The sequence below is a fragment of the Chelmon rostratus genome, chromosome 5 (assembly GCF_017976325.1).
Source record: "Chelmon rostratus isolate fCheRos1 chromosome 5, fCheRos1.pri, whole genome shotgun sequence".
In the NCBI taxonomy this organism is placed as follows: Eukaryota; Metazoa; Chordata; class Actinopteri; order Chaetodontiformes; family Chaetodontidae; genus Chelmon; species Chelmon rostratus.
The window spans coordinates 7,693,829-7,711,238 of NC_055662.1; positions in this window are offsets into that span (position 1 = coordinate 7,693,829).

Genomic DNA, 17,410 nt, shown 5'->3' on the forward strand with positions numbered 1-17,410 from the left:
TCGGCCAGCAGGAGGACATAAAAACACGTTAAATGACGATAAATGAATTGTTTTTTTTCATTGTGACACGAGTCTTCCATGCCACATTAAAATCAAGTCACAACAGCGTCCAGCAGACGGCAGCAGAGACCTGCTTCATGAGGAGGTGCAGAGAGCTGCTTCTTTTTTGAGATAGAGATGCATCGTCCATGCCAACTTGAAAAAAAAAATCAACTGTCCAATCACAGCTCTAATACTTATATATGAAATGGATTCAACATGTCTGTTAGACCTCTAAGACACACAAACTGTGTTCTGGTGAGTAACACTGAGAAAAGTCTATATGGCAACTTATTACTGATTTATTAGTATATTCACTGTCAGAAGCGGGTACAAGTGTCCCTCATGCTCATAATGGTCTGTAATTAAAGCTTCAATAGGAGAATCAGTCTCACTTTTGGGTATTTAAGGTACTTTAGCAGTATTTTCGTTCTATTTGTTGAATGCTCTGGCAAAAAAGAAAAAAAAAGTTATCTGTGGCTGTTGCAGGCCTTTAATCAGCCCATCCAATCATTTCATTCGCCTGAATGAAATGATTGGATGGGCTACCTTAAAAACATGAGAAACTCTGTTTTTAACAACCTCCAGTGAGTCAGGAGAATGTGCAGAACAGAAGGGCATGAGGTGAGAAAATAAAGCCAGTGTGTAGTTTTAGAGCTTGATTAATTCTCAGGAGAAATTAAACTCTCCCTTCTGTACAATTCTAATTATATGCAGTATATCTTTGTTTAGGCCTTAATAGACATTGGTTGTTTGTTATCAAAATGTGCAGCACGTATTTTTAGGACCATTGTTTACATTCTCTGTGTATCACTTTTCAACATGCTAAACTAACTTAAAGTTCAGCAATTAAGTGTAGTAAAAGGAAAAGTTTCTATTCTAGGATGATGCATTTGATCCTGGAATAGAAAGTCAAGCTGAATTGCCAGCACTTCTACTCCTGCTGTTAAACCCCAGGAGGACTGACGAGATAATTAAAGTTAGAGATCCCGTCATCTCCATCTCAACCCAGATTTGCTTTATTCAAAAATGATTGGTAATAAAGAAGGGTCCATCAATGATCAAGTGATAATTCAACAGTATATAGAGTCACAGTGTATTTGAATAATGGAAGTGGTTGTGTGAGGTACTGGAAAATGTACTGTACATGAATGTACATGACCATCAGTTCATTCAGTTCATTGACATCTGTCCTTTCTGACCAGCTAGCTGAGAATAGAGAGCATCAAGTTAAGGTGTTAAACACAGTCAGGATCCATCAGCAGGTTTAACTTGAATTATAGAAAGACAGCGTTAAGTACACAACTTGCTGTATGGAACAAGAATTACATGGAATGAAGACCAATCCATTGAATTAAGCCACTTGTTTTCACAGACTCAGTCAAATACACAAGGTGCCTATAAATCATCCACAACACACAACAACCACACACCATGACACACACAGGTGGGGACTGCACGTTCAAAGTCACAAGAAGCACAGGAACATCTTGTATAACTCAGCAGATTTTAGGACACTGCAGAGAAACAGAATACAGCGAGGATAAGGATTTGTTGGCTTTGTTGTGCAGCCCATCTATTTAGAAAGATGTACAGTAAGTTTGAATTACACACATGTCCTTTCTGTCCAGTAGCCACTGTTTTTGGATGCCAGTGTTAATGTGGACCAGGAGGTCCTCACACCTCAACCACCTAACAGGTCCATTGCCACTGACTTCCATCATGACATATGTGACCGCTGGAGAGTACCAGTGACAGGTGTACCAGAGCGTTGTCGTCACGTGGTTAAAGTTGTGAAACGGTTGCAGTTTGCTTCGGTTTAGGCACCTAAACTACTTGGCTAAGTTTAATAAAAAATAACGGTTTGGATTAAAATCACTACTGTTATGAGTGTTCCAGAATTTAAGCATGTTACGCAAGTTAAAATAAGCCAACGTTGACTTTTGGTTTCATGCAGGACATGAACAGCGGTCTCCTGGCTGAAAGTCCTTCACGTCCACCCCACCTCCTCCATATGCAGACTTTCTTGCTCTTTATGCTGATCCTTCTGACTTCCTCCATTGGTCCTCTCATCATCATCATCAATACTAAGGCCACTAGAGGTTGCAATCACTGGCTCAGTCAGTACACAACAAGATGCATCAAGACTAGACGTGCCAGGACTGAGAGACGCACGCTCACAGGAAGAGGTGGGTACATATTCATTTTCACCTTCGTCCACACACAGCTGAAACCATGAATTCAATTCGGTGGCTCAAAAAAACGACATCAAAATGGAGAGAAGCTACACATAAAGGAGACAACATCACTTATTTACATTCAAGTGACTAAGTCCTCTAGTGGCTGTAGTACTTATGATAAGATCAACAGAGAAAGTCAGGTGACAAGCAATAAAATCTTCAAATGGAGGAGCTCGGGATGGACGGATGGGACAACAAAACATCAGAATTCCACATAGGACACTGCTGGTGCCCCATTTCACACTAACAGTGGACATTTTTCTTTTTAAAAGCCTGTGGTCTTTCTCTCACCTCAACTTTCTTATTAAGTTCTTATTTTAATACAAACCATGATCCTAACCAAAAAGAATGGGGCACACTCTTGGTACATGATTAAAGATTTCTTTGTCACACATTGATATTACTGCAATGAAATTTGGGGGTGACATTCTTTAGAGCAGGGATCATCAACTAAATTTGTCCAAGTGTCAGAATTTTTCCAAGCGGCCAGACCATCAAGTTATAATAATGAAAAATTACAAGTACTAATATCCTTTTACTGTTTAATAGTTTCACTTTCTTGCAAAATGAATGTTACCTTTTCTAGCTTATGTCAGTGTGAGCAGACCCCTAAAACACATTGAAACTTAACTAGAAAATGCTCTCAGACCTCCACCAAGGAGGCAGTCAGTGCTCAGTCTGAGGCAGTTGTCCAATGAAAATAAACCCAAGTGACACCTCTTGCGTCTAATAGACAAGCTTAGTGAGTTAGCTCCTGCAGTTCAGCCTGTGCTCTGCTGGCAGCTCCAGGGGATGGTCAGCCTGGGTGCTGGACGGTGGGTCCACAGGGCAGAGAGTATGGAGTTGGAGAATAAACCGATTCCCTCGAATGGCTGAACTATGAATTGCACTTTTTGGCTTGTTACCTGGGGCTGACAAGCTAATTGACCATTACGCTCAAGAAAGACTGGACCTCTTCCACTGGTGAGTAACATTAAGTGCACAAGATTTCTGAGTCGTTAATATTCTGCAGGCTGGATGTGGGCTGGGTCCACCAGTTGACAATCACTGCTCTAGAGGATGTGGGAAAAGGTGTGTGGAGTGCAGTAATAATAATCATTAGAATAGATCAGCACCGCCATGGGCACAGTCCACCCAGTGGGTTTGAAACACACCCCAAAACAGGATTAAGTTAATCAGGAGATGTTTTCATTAATGCGTCATGTCAGTCACGATCAGATGACATGGGTTAAATTAATGATGGTTGCACTTACACACTGGTCCATCCAACATGTTGAGAACAAGCATCATACACAGGAAAGAAAGAAACACAGGCGGAAAGAGAGACACAAAGAAAGAACAGTAGAAACAGGACAAAGATGAAGTAACAGAACAAAGACAAAAAAAAAAACAACAACATCTAAATAAACTGGATACAACTACTACAATCAACTAAACATGCTACAACTGCACAAAAATCAACTACAGACAGTGCAACATGAGACTAAAAGGTGAACTAAGGACAGAAGAAAGTGCAGTACATGGTGGCAGGCATACATACTGTATTTATAACAACAGCAGATTGGCAAAAATACGAGTTTGCCTATTTAAAATGCATGACGAGGCTGCACAGTACTACGTAATATCTTCATGACTGCAGGGAAATCTGGGCATACATGAGTCAGCAGTAGCGTACACTTTCTATATTTACAACAAGAATGTAGTGCATCTAAATGTGGAAGGAAGAGCAGAAGATGTCATTCTAATACCAGTATACCAGTGCAGTGGTAGCACAACCTCCAGTTTAAGCAGCAGTCTGACAGTTTGGCATTTTCCTGACCATGAAAATCTCATTTACACAGGTGGTACAAGGAACATTGTTCAAAAGTAAATCATCTATTTTAATTAAACACTCTTCAACATTTAAATTATGAAGTCATAGCAGGAACATTACTAAACCAGTCTGCATTGATTTATACATGAATAAGGGGGATTCTTACAGTATCTGCTGTCCACAGCTGCTTTATACTGTAGGAAAAGTTTCTCCTTCACTTCATTAAACCCCTGCAGCCGTCTGAAGGCAGCAGGACATATAAATTAATCTGCAGGCTCCAATTTGTGCACAGTACCATTCCACATGGCCTTTTAATCATGTGTAAATGACGCCAGGCTGCTATGGAATAACCACACACCATTATAGCTCAGGATTCTCAGGTTCTCATTAATCCTGTGCCTCACTGTCTCCCTTTCAACTTTTTTAAGCAAATGTGTCTTCTGGGTTTTATCCTTGAAATGTACTGCTGCTGTCAAATCAATATTTAACATTTGATATGACAAGATATGACCATTTACCACGTTAGATACAGTAGAAATATTGTATATTGCTTCACCAACATTTTTTATTATTTCTGTCTATTATCATTCTACTGTACTAATTAACTGTAAAACAAAAAAACAAACCGTCTGGTTTTGGCTACAGATTTGTGGTCCTGTGTGTTCATGTCGACTCACTCCGCACTTTCTAACAAAGTTATTTCCTGGAAAATCTTTCTATTTGTTGAGCTGCTGTCATCATGCCTCACTGTATCTGGTCTCGTCACTGAGAGAGTATTTATCAATCACCCAGCTTGTCCCAGCTTTTTCCACTTTGTGCTGCGACCCGAACAAGAACAGAAGTCCAGGTGAGCTGATGCCCACACACTCTGTTCGCCCAAGACCTTCCACTCTGTGTTTGTTTCAGTAGGACCCTTTGTCTGTTTACAGGTTAATTCTGGTCATTTTCAACCAGTGCTGTATTTTCCAAGCTTTTGCTGTCATTTTAATTAATCATGATTGATTGCCTACTCTGCTGTATAAACAAACAGAATTAAACATTTTAATTCTCTAGCTGTTGTTTGTCCAATCTCTGTCTGTTGCAAGTTACCGTCGGCAGCACATCATCTTTCAATTTAGTGGGATAGTTAATAAGACTGCAGATGTAAATGTGCCCAGCTGCAGTTTCTCTGATTTGTGTAATATCAGTGAGAGGTTTGTAAAACTTGATCAGATTATTTCAGTAATCAGAAAATATGACAGCGTACTTCAAAACACTCAATCACTCTGCGCCCAAACTGCTGTGAGCCATTGAAAGCCGTGAAAAATAGGCAGGAGGCAATCGGGACACAAAAAAGGTAAAGTCATGTGAAAAATAACAGACCAGGGGTGCACACATCTGTTAGTTAGGTTTGGTTCTGCACATGGTATTTGCTGATAATAGGAAATACTCGATATAGAATACTTTCAGACTTACTCTTAAAGTTCAGTCACACTCACACCCCTGCTGTCTCCATCAACATCCCACTATGTCTGCCTACCTTCTTTAACAGGAATCGCTGGCTTCTTCTGCCTCAGACCCAGGAGGATGAAGAAGAGGACCAGTGGGATGAAGATCTCAAAGGCCAACACCCACTGGAGGGGAAAAAAAAACAAAAAAATTGACAATGTTATTTGTGCTGCATTTCCAATGAAACTTGGACAAATCCCAGTGCTGCTTCAATGCAGTGATGCTGCGACCAAGTTAACCTCAGCCATGGTCTTTTTTCATGAAACTCTCAGTCAGTTCCCATCTCCCTGCTCATAGATCACACTGTGGAATAGATTGACTTTGCATACTGTCACATATCGATCCATTGCATCAGTGTAAGGGTTGCCCAGTCTGCTAAACATGCAGTATCTGCTCATGGCTGCCACTTTAAAGTCATCTTAAAACAGAATGAGCAGTGAATATCTTGCACCGTTTGCAAATGCGTGTCATGGCCTACTGAAGAACTGATCGTGGCAGCTGATAGCACCATAAATTGTGCATCACTTGCGAGAGCTATCTTCCTGTCTCAAGGTCCGATTCACAGAAAATATTGCGCTAATGATATTACAGTGCAAACACAGCCAATACGTTTTGCAGCTGAGTGCAATTTGACCATTTTTCCCATCTGATTTCAATTACCCATGTAACAAAACATAAATGGTGGCTCTGCATTAAGAACAAGTTAAGCAGAACGATGGCAGAGAGAAGGAGAAAAAAGACATTTTTAGACCATGAGCTGCAAGTCCTGAACAACGAGGTGCAAAAGCAAACAAAAACACTCTCTGACTGAGCAAATTTTGAGGTAGTCTCTTTCTATCCCCTAAACAAAGTTTAGCAGAGGGGCTGGATGTAAAATGGAGATATCCACAGTATATTCTGATGTTAAGACTCATTTAGTTTCATAAATGGGCCAGTGTGTGCTCGCAGTTAGAACATGGTACATACATCATAGGCCAGGGGGGTCTCAAACTTGTCACTCAAAGGTCCACATCTGATTTTTATTCAAGGTCAGACAATTAGTGATAAAATAATCAATTAATTAACATAACATTAGCATGAAACTGAGTCAGACATATTTACTGTCTTTAAAAAAATAATATAATTTTTACAAATCTATATCAGTGTGAGGAGACACAAAAAAACCCAAAAACATGAAAAAACATGCAAAATCCATAAAGATGACTAGGTACTGAACTAGAGAAGACCTCAATGCTCAATACAAAACCCACAGTTCAACTGCCAATGAATGAAAAACTCCTCTTAGGGAACCCAGGAAATTAACAAAAATACTCAGTGTGTGCAACAGTTTGTCAGTGACGCCTCTTGTAACTAAGCTTTGTGAGTCTCTGTGACCATCCATAGAGTGGTTGAACTATAAAGTCCAGAGCCTGGCAATGAACCGTTTTTATAAGACATATATGATCCTCACATCCTTTGTGGGGATCATATATGTCTAATAAAAAAAAATTGTATATCCTCTACATAATTTGCTACAGTTTATGGATACAGAATGGTTTTAATACGTTTTGCATTCCATCACTACAGCCATGATCACTCGAAATTCTGGATGTGCCTTATTAATGTGCTTCAGTTATGACCTCTTAGAGGACATGAATAATTTCCACTCTTGCAGGTGGCTGTTAGAGCTGGTGTTTGTGAATCTGACTTTTTCTGCAATTAGGCTCATTTGCATAGAAAGGGGACAGTTTTGACCATATGTGTGGATATTACCAAATTTAAATACATGCAAATAGCACTGGAGTAACTAGATGCTACTTGGCAGGACATTTAGGGATGCATTCCATGTCTAGATCTAATACTTTATAGCTTCCCATAAGGGCATTCATAGAGGACCTAAGAGTGATGGCAACATTCGTTCATGGGTGCAGATTTCTCCTTGGGGGTGGAAGTGCTCATCTCATGGGCAAGGATGAGTTTTACACCAGTCAAGTCCACATCTCTGGCCCTAAAGAAAGAAAGAGTGGTCTACTCCAGTGCTCCAGTACCCTAAGACAGACCAAGATACCAATGGTGCTGCAGGTGTTGCCCAAAGGCATTGGGGGAAAGGTGGTACAGCTGGTGCCATGACCATGACCCAAGGTCTTTGGTGGACATATTCAGCACAACAATTTAAAACAACAAAGAAAAACACACCCCAAACAGTCCATCACCTTCATCAGAGCTGGGGAGAAGGCACATAGATCCTCGGGAGGGCTTCTTATCACTCCATGGTACTGGCGGCTCCTAGTCAACCTTGGAAGGCAGCCCAGTTTCCCAGAAACATCCCAACCACTCTGCTCCACCAAGACATGATGTTAAAATCAGAGTCTACAAAGCAGGTGGTCCTGCTAGAACTAACTGTCCCCTAGCAAGTCCAGATTGAAGAAGTTAATGAGCACAAAAGGGCTAGAAAAGCAGATCTCATTACAGAATGCTGGAAGAATGGCTGTGAGCCAGTCGAAGCTGGGTGTCGGGGCTTTGATGGCCATTTATTATAACAAATTCTCAAACTAGTTGGAGCTTAAAGATTCTGGAGGCTGAAAAGGCCTTGGAGAAGCTATGGATCCAGAAGGGTATTGGACAAAACTATCTTTGAGACTAGTTATCAGTTTGTTTTAAGCATTAATGCATCTAAGTTGTAGACCAAGTCGAGTTCACAGGACCGGAGAGGGTTGGCCACCAACCACACAGCCATAGCTTCCGTGGAAGGCTGGTCAAGCACTCTGGGGTTCAGGTAAGGCCTACATCCTTTTCTTGTTGTTGGCAACCAAAGTCAAATCATTCAGTGTCCTGGATTCAACTCTAGCAGATGACGGGCTTGTTTTTCACCTCATCCTCCATGAACTGTGATAACATGTTGTGTGATGATGGGGCCACACGAGGGCACCGAATCTTCTGTCAGGAATCACGATGACAAAGTTCCTCTGTGCATGTATGTGCGGACAACAAAGTGCTATCTTATTACACTGACAACACAGAACCATGGGAACCATTATGTCTTTGTGTGTCTGTCCGTGCGTCTGTCTTTGTGCATCTTGGCCATCCACACACACACACACACACACAGCTAGTCTGTGTGTGTTTCTGTCTGTGAAGGTCATGACAGACAAACAGGCCTTTTAGCCAGAGACAAGAGGCCACTGACACACACACACACACACACACACACACACACACACACACACACACACACACACACACACACACACAAAACAAAACCTCCCTTTTCACATTATCAGATACATTCAAATGTGATAGAACTCCCACACACGACTGCACACACATGCAAACACTTTATTGCAAAGGAATAAAAGTTGAATAAAAACACATACATGAATTAAATCTACCATAACATAACTGACAGTTCAATTTAAAATATAAAACTAAATATTTGCACTGATGTCAAGTAAATGTAGGCTGTAGGCCTCATACAACACACACCCTCACCAGAAAACAGCTAGTGAGAGGACTGTTGGTCTCTTGATATTGATTTTCATGCCTTGGAAGAACAAAAGCAAACATCTGATTTGAATAATAAAACAGCAGAGTGCTCTGTGAGAGCATCTGATCCTGCAGTTTCCCTTCACTTTCAAATGTTAGAGGTCGAATTTTCTGCTGGCACCAGCTCACTATTACTGCTGCCCAGGACCTCGTCTCCCACGTCAGGCTTTCTTCAAAGCTGCACTTAAACTCTATATATCAGCAATGGGCTATGACATATTCAACGTGAAATGGGTCACATGTGGTGATGAACCCACAGAAAATACAGCCAAAAACTGTAGCATTGTACCATCTTTAGGCTCACTGTTCACCTTTTGGGCCCATAAATTCAGCTCTCATCAACCTTGTTTCCAGTGACAAACACACTCCACCTGCTCAGCACCAAACAGCAGACACACACAGCTCTCGCTGGTGAACATGGAGGTGCATTTAGCAGCTAAGCCAAACATTTTTCTCTGGCGTTGATGGAGACGAGGCCAGAGCTGAAAGGAGCTGAGAGGACGACTTGCTTTCATTAGGTGGACACAAACATGACACGGGATGCCTCTCAGTGTCTGCTGGAAGTGTGCAACTGTTTGCTAATATGTTCACTTTAACAACTAATTTGTCAGATGATGATGATGTTTTCAACTTGTTCCACTGACCCCAAGTGGCCAAAAATCACTTAATGAATCTTGAACATCAAAGAAATTAGTGTTTGTCATTAAAGATGAAGGCCAGAAATATGACTTGACATACACATACTTTCCCTTTTATTTCCAAATGAAGTGGCTTAGATCAACTGCTTGCTTGTTTCCAACAACCTGTCTGACTTCTTGGCCCATCAGACTTTGCATAGATGTCATTGCATTCACAGATCTCAGATATTACTTGCTTTTTAACTCATAGAATGACGGACTAGACAATTAAGAGTCACCTTATAATAAACCAGAAGTATCATTTAGCCAGAATGGTCCCTTTGTGATGAACAATCTTTATTACAAAGGACAAACCTCACATAAAAATAATGCATTCACACAAAGAAACACATTACATAGAAGCTGGGGACATGCCACAAAAAAGTGCTCATGCATGTTTCACACTGTGCCTACACACACTATGAGTCATCAGAGCAGTGTGATATAGCACTGTGGCAAACAGGACATCCTCAGAGAGGGACAGCATTTGGTGCTTTAGACTTTTCAGCACACCATAGATCTGTGCATTATATTTGGCTACAGTATGTACATTATGACTCGCACTGTCACCATGAAGCAGAGTATCATGAAATTAAGAGTGATGTACTTAATAGGTAGCACTTTAGACCATTTCGTGAATACTTTGCATGTCTTCCCAATTAATGGCGACTTAGAAGTAAGACAACATTTGTGTGAATGAGTTTACATATGATGCAAAACTTGTTTGTGTATTTCTGTTTTTGCAGACACACTGCTTTTTAGTCTTCAAAGTTTTACACATCAACACGGCAGCATTACAACCCATTTTCAGTTCGCCAACCAACACCTTCCTTGCAATATGCTCAGCCACATTTGATCACAAAATGACTAAGAAACTATAATTATTGCCTTGTGGCTGTAAGCCTCTGCCTACCTGTCAACTTGTATTCACACCCGTGTCTGCCCAGACTCATATAATAGCTCATGGACTGAAGACTTTGACCTCACTCAGAGGCTATTTTTCCAGAGGAGCACATAGGTCTGATGGAGAGCTTCATCACATGGTGCAACAACATTCACCTGAAGATTAATATCAATAGAACCAATAAGCTTGTGGTGGAATACAATGCTTCAAATATAGATGTTGCTGCAAAGAAGCTACAAACTGTAAAACATGGATGCTTCACACATCTTCAACCAAGCAGCACAGAAGGTCGCTACAATCAGCACAGTTTCAGGGTAGAGACCACAGATTAGTGTAATCAAAATGTGAAATATGGTCACAATCTCCCCTTCTGTGTTGTATAAATGCCAGAACATTTTTAGAAGAACATCATGATGCCAGAGTGAAGTTCACCTTCTGATTACAAAATGTCATCACTTTATCATTTTAGCTATTTGAGACATGCGACATTTGTGTGAAATTATGTCATAATAATTTCTTAAGATATGGCCAAAAATGTGTTGTGCGTGGTCACAGTGACGTTTGACAACCAGAAACTAACAACACAGCAACAACACAATTAGTGCAAAGAAATAAGTGCAGAATTAATATGTGTAGATGGAGTGGATGATTATGTGGAGCAGGGGTGGGGAATCTTTTTCCTATCAAGGGCCATTTAAATCCTTTCAGTGCCATACTGAATTATTGAACACATCACACTAACCTCTAATGCTATGACTGGAACTGCTTCTCTTTGGTGAGGCATCTGATGCCAAACGGTAGTGATGATGATGCTACTCGCTGCTGGTTTTCCAGGTTTGGGTCAGTCTGTCTTGAGCGAAAATGAGTCTTTGCAGGAGTCAGTTTGAAAAGAAATTCTCACTGCCGTAGGTTGCCCCAAACAAAGATGCAAACCTGACTGCATGTCTCCTCAGAACGGGAAAAATCTTCAGGACGTACACACAGTTTATAGAACTTAAGCAGAGGGAGGTTGTTGTACCTACTGTAGCTTTAAGCTTGTTGTTGCTTTGCAGCTTAATGATTTCATGTCGCAGGTTGTCAGAAACATCAGCTGGTTCTGCATTAAATGGTGTAGCAAATATGTTTTGTTCATTTTTTTTCCTTTTCATGCTCTGAAGCCTCTTGCCAAATGCCTGAAGGAGTTTTCAGACTCATCACTATATTCAGATGTCACGGCAGGCTTTTGGAAGAAAATGAAAATGCACCTTTCCAGTTGCACTTGTCAGAACTTCAGTTTTGAGTGGTGACAGTTGGAGGCTGGCACAGTGAACTGGTTGAAGTTTTGAGTCATCCTCTAGGATGATGGTGTTGAACGCCGAACCGAAGTCCAAAATCATGCATATGTGCCTGGGGAGTCAAGGTGTTTCAGGATGTAGTGCAGTCCAGTGACCTGTAGGCAAACTGCAGGGAGTCCTGCAGGGGCCCTGTGATGTCCTTCAGGTGGGTCAACACCAGTCTCACAAAGGATGAGGCCAGTAGTAATTTAATCCTGAAATTGAGGATTTCTTGCAGACCAGGATGATTATGGTGCAACTGAAGTTGGAGGGAACTTCTCACAGCACCGGCGATCTGTTGAAGTGTGGAGTGTGATGATGGTTTATAATCACATCTGTGAATAGCCACTCCTCTCCGTGTACACTCCGAATCAAACTGTACCTCGGTCAAAGTCATGCTCTTTTATAAAATACGCCTCACAGATTTTAGTGCATCACCCAGAGGGAACAGTGATGTGAGCCGGCGTAACAAATCTGCCCAGCATAAGTGCACCCGAGAAGCACAGAAAATTTCCCATATTTTCAAATCCCAGTGTTGACAGGTATGCTGTATACACAGTGGCATGCAAAAGTTTGGGCACCCTTGGTTGAAATTTCTGCTACCATGAATAGCTGAGCGAGTAAAAGACGACCTGATTTCCAAACAGCATTAAGTGAAAGATAACACGTTTCTTTAATATTTCTTACTATTTTATTTTAAATTGTTTCCATGGGGACTGGACTTTAAAAAAATATTTAAAAATCTTTGAAATTTTCACTGTTTACAAAAATAACTGTTAGAATTAACTAGTTATTTTCATGAGACTATGTCAGTGTGAACAGACTCCTAAAAAACAAAAAACAAGTACGTGGTCAGCGCTCAATACAAAACCCACAGTTCAACTACCAATGAATGAGTCTTTATCTCAAATACAAACTCCTCTTCTGGGACTCAATACAATCGTTGACCAATGAAAATTAACCCAAGTGACACCTTTTGCATCTAACAGACAAGCTTTGTGATTCTCTGTGAGTTTCTTTTTTGTAAAACTGGTGAATTATTAACAACACAAAACCCACATTTCAACAACCAATGAACGAGTCCTTATCTCAACAAAGAACTCCTCTTCAGTATCCAAGGAAGCAAAGAAAAATACTTTTTAGTTTGAGACTCAATACAACAGAATAACAGAAATAGACAAGGTCTGTAATTCCCCATGACTCCGTGGAGCGGCTAAACTTTGAAATACAGACTTTTTTCCTCATTGCCAGTGCTTGGCAAGCTGATCGACCATCACTCTCACTGAAGTAACAGAAGTACACATTTTCTGAATTCATTAATATTCTGCAAGCTGGATGGGATTCTAGATTCATTATTGTTCATCATCTACAGGCATCTGTGATGTCATTCAAAACATTTGGACTCACAGTGAACCCAATGTTTGAGACTTACAAAAGGCAGAGTGGGTGGAAGGGTGAACAACACAAACGGGCAGATAGAAAAAGGTCTATTTGTCCGTACTGTCTGACACAAAGGCATCACAGAGGAAACTGTGGACATATACTGTAGACATATTCTGTGGAAATTTTGCTGGTCATCATATTTTGTCAGTGATTACCATTGAATTTATTTCCATACTGTAATTACTGCAATTACTCTATTTAGCAGTTTGTTTGCAATAATATTGTTTTTGTCAGACAACTTCATAACCATAAAATGGAGTTTTGACTCACTGCTCACCTGGTTAACAGGTACAGGCATTTATGATCCTTGAATGTCCGAATAGCCTGCCCCCACTGCTGACCAGCCGGGGTGTGCACTTAACGGAAAACAGTACTGGGATCAGCAGTCATTAGGGTTCATCCTCTGGGAACCATGCGTGTCTGCACCAAGTTTAGTGCCAATTCATCTAGTCAGATGTTGAGCTATTTCATTGGATACGTGCAAACTTTGACCTGCCCGCAGTGCTAGAGGGAAAGTTATGGGATGTCATTAGGGTTCATCCTTAGAAAATCTTGACCAAATTTCATAAACAATCCATTCAATAGTTGTTGAGATTTCTCAGTCTGGACCAAATTGGTGGACCAAGTAGCAGACCAACACTGCCATCCCTAGAGCCTCGTCACGAGCATGGCTGAACATTAGAATGCTGCGGCTGTTCTCCGAAACCTCTCTGACCTTTTTCTGTACCTTGATTGTTCAAACATTCTGAATCGGACTCCCTCAACTCTCTTAATAGCACTTTTGTGTCATCCATCACTCATTCAAAGTCATTAAAACTCAATTTAAACTAAAAATCTGAGGAATATGACAAAACTGGCAAATGCAACAAACTCTCTTAAGTCACTCTTGTGTGCCTGTTAAAAGCGAATCTGTTTGCAGAGGCGGTTTGTGAAGCTTACATGAACCCACTGTTCACTCAACAAAAATCATGACAAACATAGGTACGATGAACACATCTGTACAAGTTTACAAAGAACATCTCTGCCATGACAACAGGAAATGATGTCAACAGTACATTTACAACACATGCAAGTAATTGGTTAGGGCAAAACAGCAACACCCAACATAAATAGCATGTCATATTGAGCGATGTAATGAAAAACAAAATGGCAGTTCAGTCTGATTGTCAGGCTAGAGTCCCTAAAGGCTTCATGAACACAACAATGCCACAGTGCTAGATGCAAAATGTTTTCATTCTAGTTATGTAGCTTTGTGGCAGGCCCAGGTTAGGTGAGATTATCAGATTATCAATCTGACCCATATCATCATGAAATGGCTGCACCTCTCTACACTCACACATATACACACTGCAGCAACAGGACCCAGCCCTTCTTAGTGAACCATTCACCCACACATTCATCCAGCTGATCACAAAGGATCGTTAACTCTATTGCTGATGTATTATTCAGCAGACGCTCACAACTCATTTGGCGTTCAATTTTTCAGAGGGCTGATCATGCTCTGCAATGAGCTGAATGAGGCTGGGGGTTCAGAGACCACTGCAGGGGTATATATAGACGAGTGCCAAAACTAACCCCCATATTAATAACTATAGCATCTTAATGCATAAAGCCTGTTGGGGCACAGGTTGTCCTCATGGTCATGGGACACTCGTGGCTACGTACCGTGCAGTGACTCATCTCTGACAGAAGACTTACGGAACAAACAAAGACCTTCTCACTGTTCAAATACTGTGCACATTTGGAGCAGGAGCAACTTACTATAATATTTATTAGGGTCGACCAGTATGGTTTTTAAGGGATGATATTGATTGCTTGTGCTCATGGAGACCTTTGTAACTAAGTGCATTTACTAAAGTACTGTACTTCAGTACAATTTGAGTTACATTCCATTTTCTGCTACTTCATACTTTTACTCCACTACATTTGGAGTTAAATATCACACTTTGTACTCCATTACATGTTTTTGATAACCTAGGTTACTAGTTACTTCTAGATTAATATCAAATTAAATATCAAAGAATAAGTTATGATATAATATTATTATTAAACTAAGCAGTAAGTAACACAGTTAAAATGAGCCACACCTTTACTAGCTTCAACATTAAGTTATAATTCAGTAATATATATTATTCTGAAACAGGCCATGCTGCACTTTTACTTTTGGTACATAAATATTTTAATGGCTATACTTCTGTCATATTACTGAAGAGCGGGAATGTAGGACTTTTACTTATGAAAGAGTGTTGTTTCAGTGTGGTATTGCTGCTATTTAAGTAAAAGATCTGAATACATCCTTTACCACTGAGAATAATGCAAACTCCAACACGCCTTTAGTCATGTTTCATTAAATGCTGCAAAAGACAACTTTTCAACAGTATCTTAAAATTTAAATAAACAAATAAAACAGTTCCCTAAAGTTCTGGAAAGTAAATAAAGTAAAAAAAACAAAAAAACAACAACAACAACAAAAAAAAGTCCTGTCCTCAGTTAGTCGTCCTAGTTCAGCAGCACCAGGCTGTGGTGCAGAAAGCAAGACGACTTCTGTTCTCCTCATAAATTGCAGAGACTTCACTGAAGATGTGCTCACTCGGAACAGACGAGGGTGGTGAGGTTGTTATAGTTAACTGTATATCACTGCAACAGAGTGCACTATTCAGGGACTTTGGCGGAGGAGCAACTGATTTAAAAGCCATCACTTTCGCCTCCGCTGAGTGAAATCTCTTGGGCTGTGACTTTGGGCATTGGCAGTGCTGTAACTGGGACACTGGGCATGCTTGGCGTCATAGTAACAGATTATAAGATTGTGATGTTTATTGTTCTTATCTTTATAAGTTCAGCAGTATCTGATGCCTTACCTTTGAAACACAGTTCCACTAGCTCACCAGAGCAGCTCCAGTATGCAAATGAGTTCTGCCGGCTCTTTGCCCATCTGTGGAACAGTCACCTTCAGTGCTGATAAGCTATGACAGTATGTCTGACCAATCAGACACTGAGTGAAACTACAGAACACTGCATCAGATCCAGAGTAGCACATTTTTCAATCAATGTATTTTATTAGCAGTTTAAAGGAATGAACTGTTTGTGATTACTTTTCTGTCAACAGATGATTAACATGGCCAATCATTTCAGTACTACATGAAAATGTTTCATCTTTAATGCCACAAAGGGATAGGAAGAATTGGTGAATAATTTATGAGATGGCAATTTCTGATACAAACACACACACACACACACACACACTGTGCAGGCTGATGCCAGTGTAAAAAGGTGGACACATGTGAGCATCATACGAACCTGAAATAAATTGATACCAGGTCCTAACTTCAGAGTTGTTGGGATTAGAGATCAGTGTCATGCACTTTGTGTGACTCATCAGCTCCAACATTTATATTGTAACTTTCATTTATATCCAACTATATGACTCTGATCATCTTTTGAAGTAATTAGAATTGACTGATATTTTAGGTTGATAAAAAATCAATGATCTCTATGAAACGACTTAGAAACTTTTTTTCTCAGTTTGATGTGGAAGAAGTTGGCTGGCTTGCACAGAGTCCTGACCTCAGTCCTGTCCAACACCTTTGGGATGAACTGGAACGCTGACTGTGAGCCAGATTTATCATCCAACATCAGTGTTGGACCTTACGGATGCTCTTGTGTCTGAATAAAAGCAAAGCTGTGCCGCCATGTTTGTAGTTCCAATTGTTTTCTTTTGTTTGTCTTCCTTTGTTTGTCTTTCTTTCTTCTTTCGTTTCACAGCATTTTACAAAATTTCAGTGCTGCATACTTTTCTGTGTATGTATCTCTAACATAAGTAGATAAAGAAAATAACTGTTGGTGATTCAGTAAGTAACCAAGCTCTCAAGCACCCAGCTTAAAGTTTGCTGCAGTATGTAAGCAGAATAGAGGCTGCGTGTGTGTGTGTGTGTGTGTGTGTGTGTGTGTGTGTGTGTGTGTTACAGAGAACG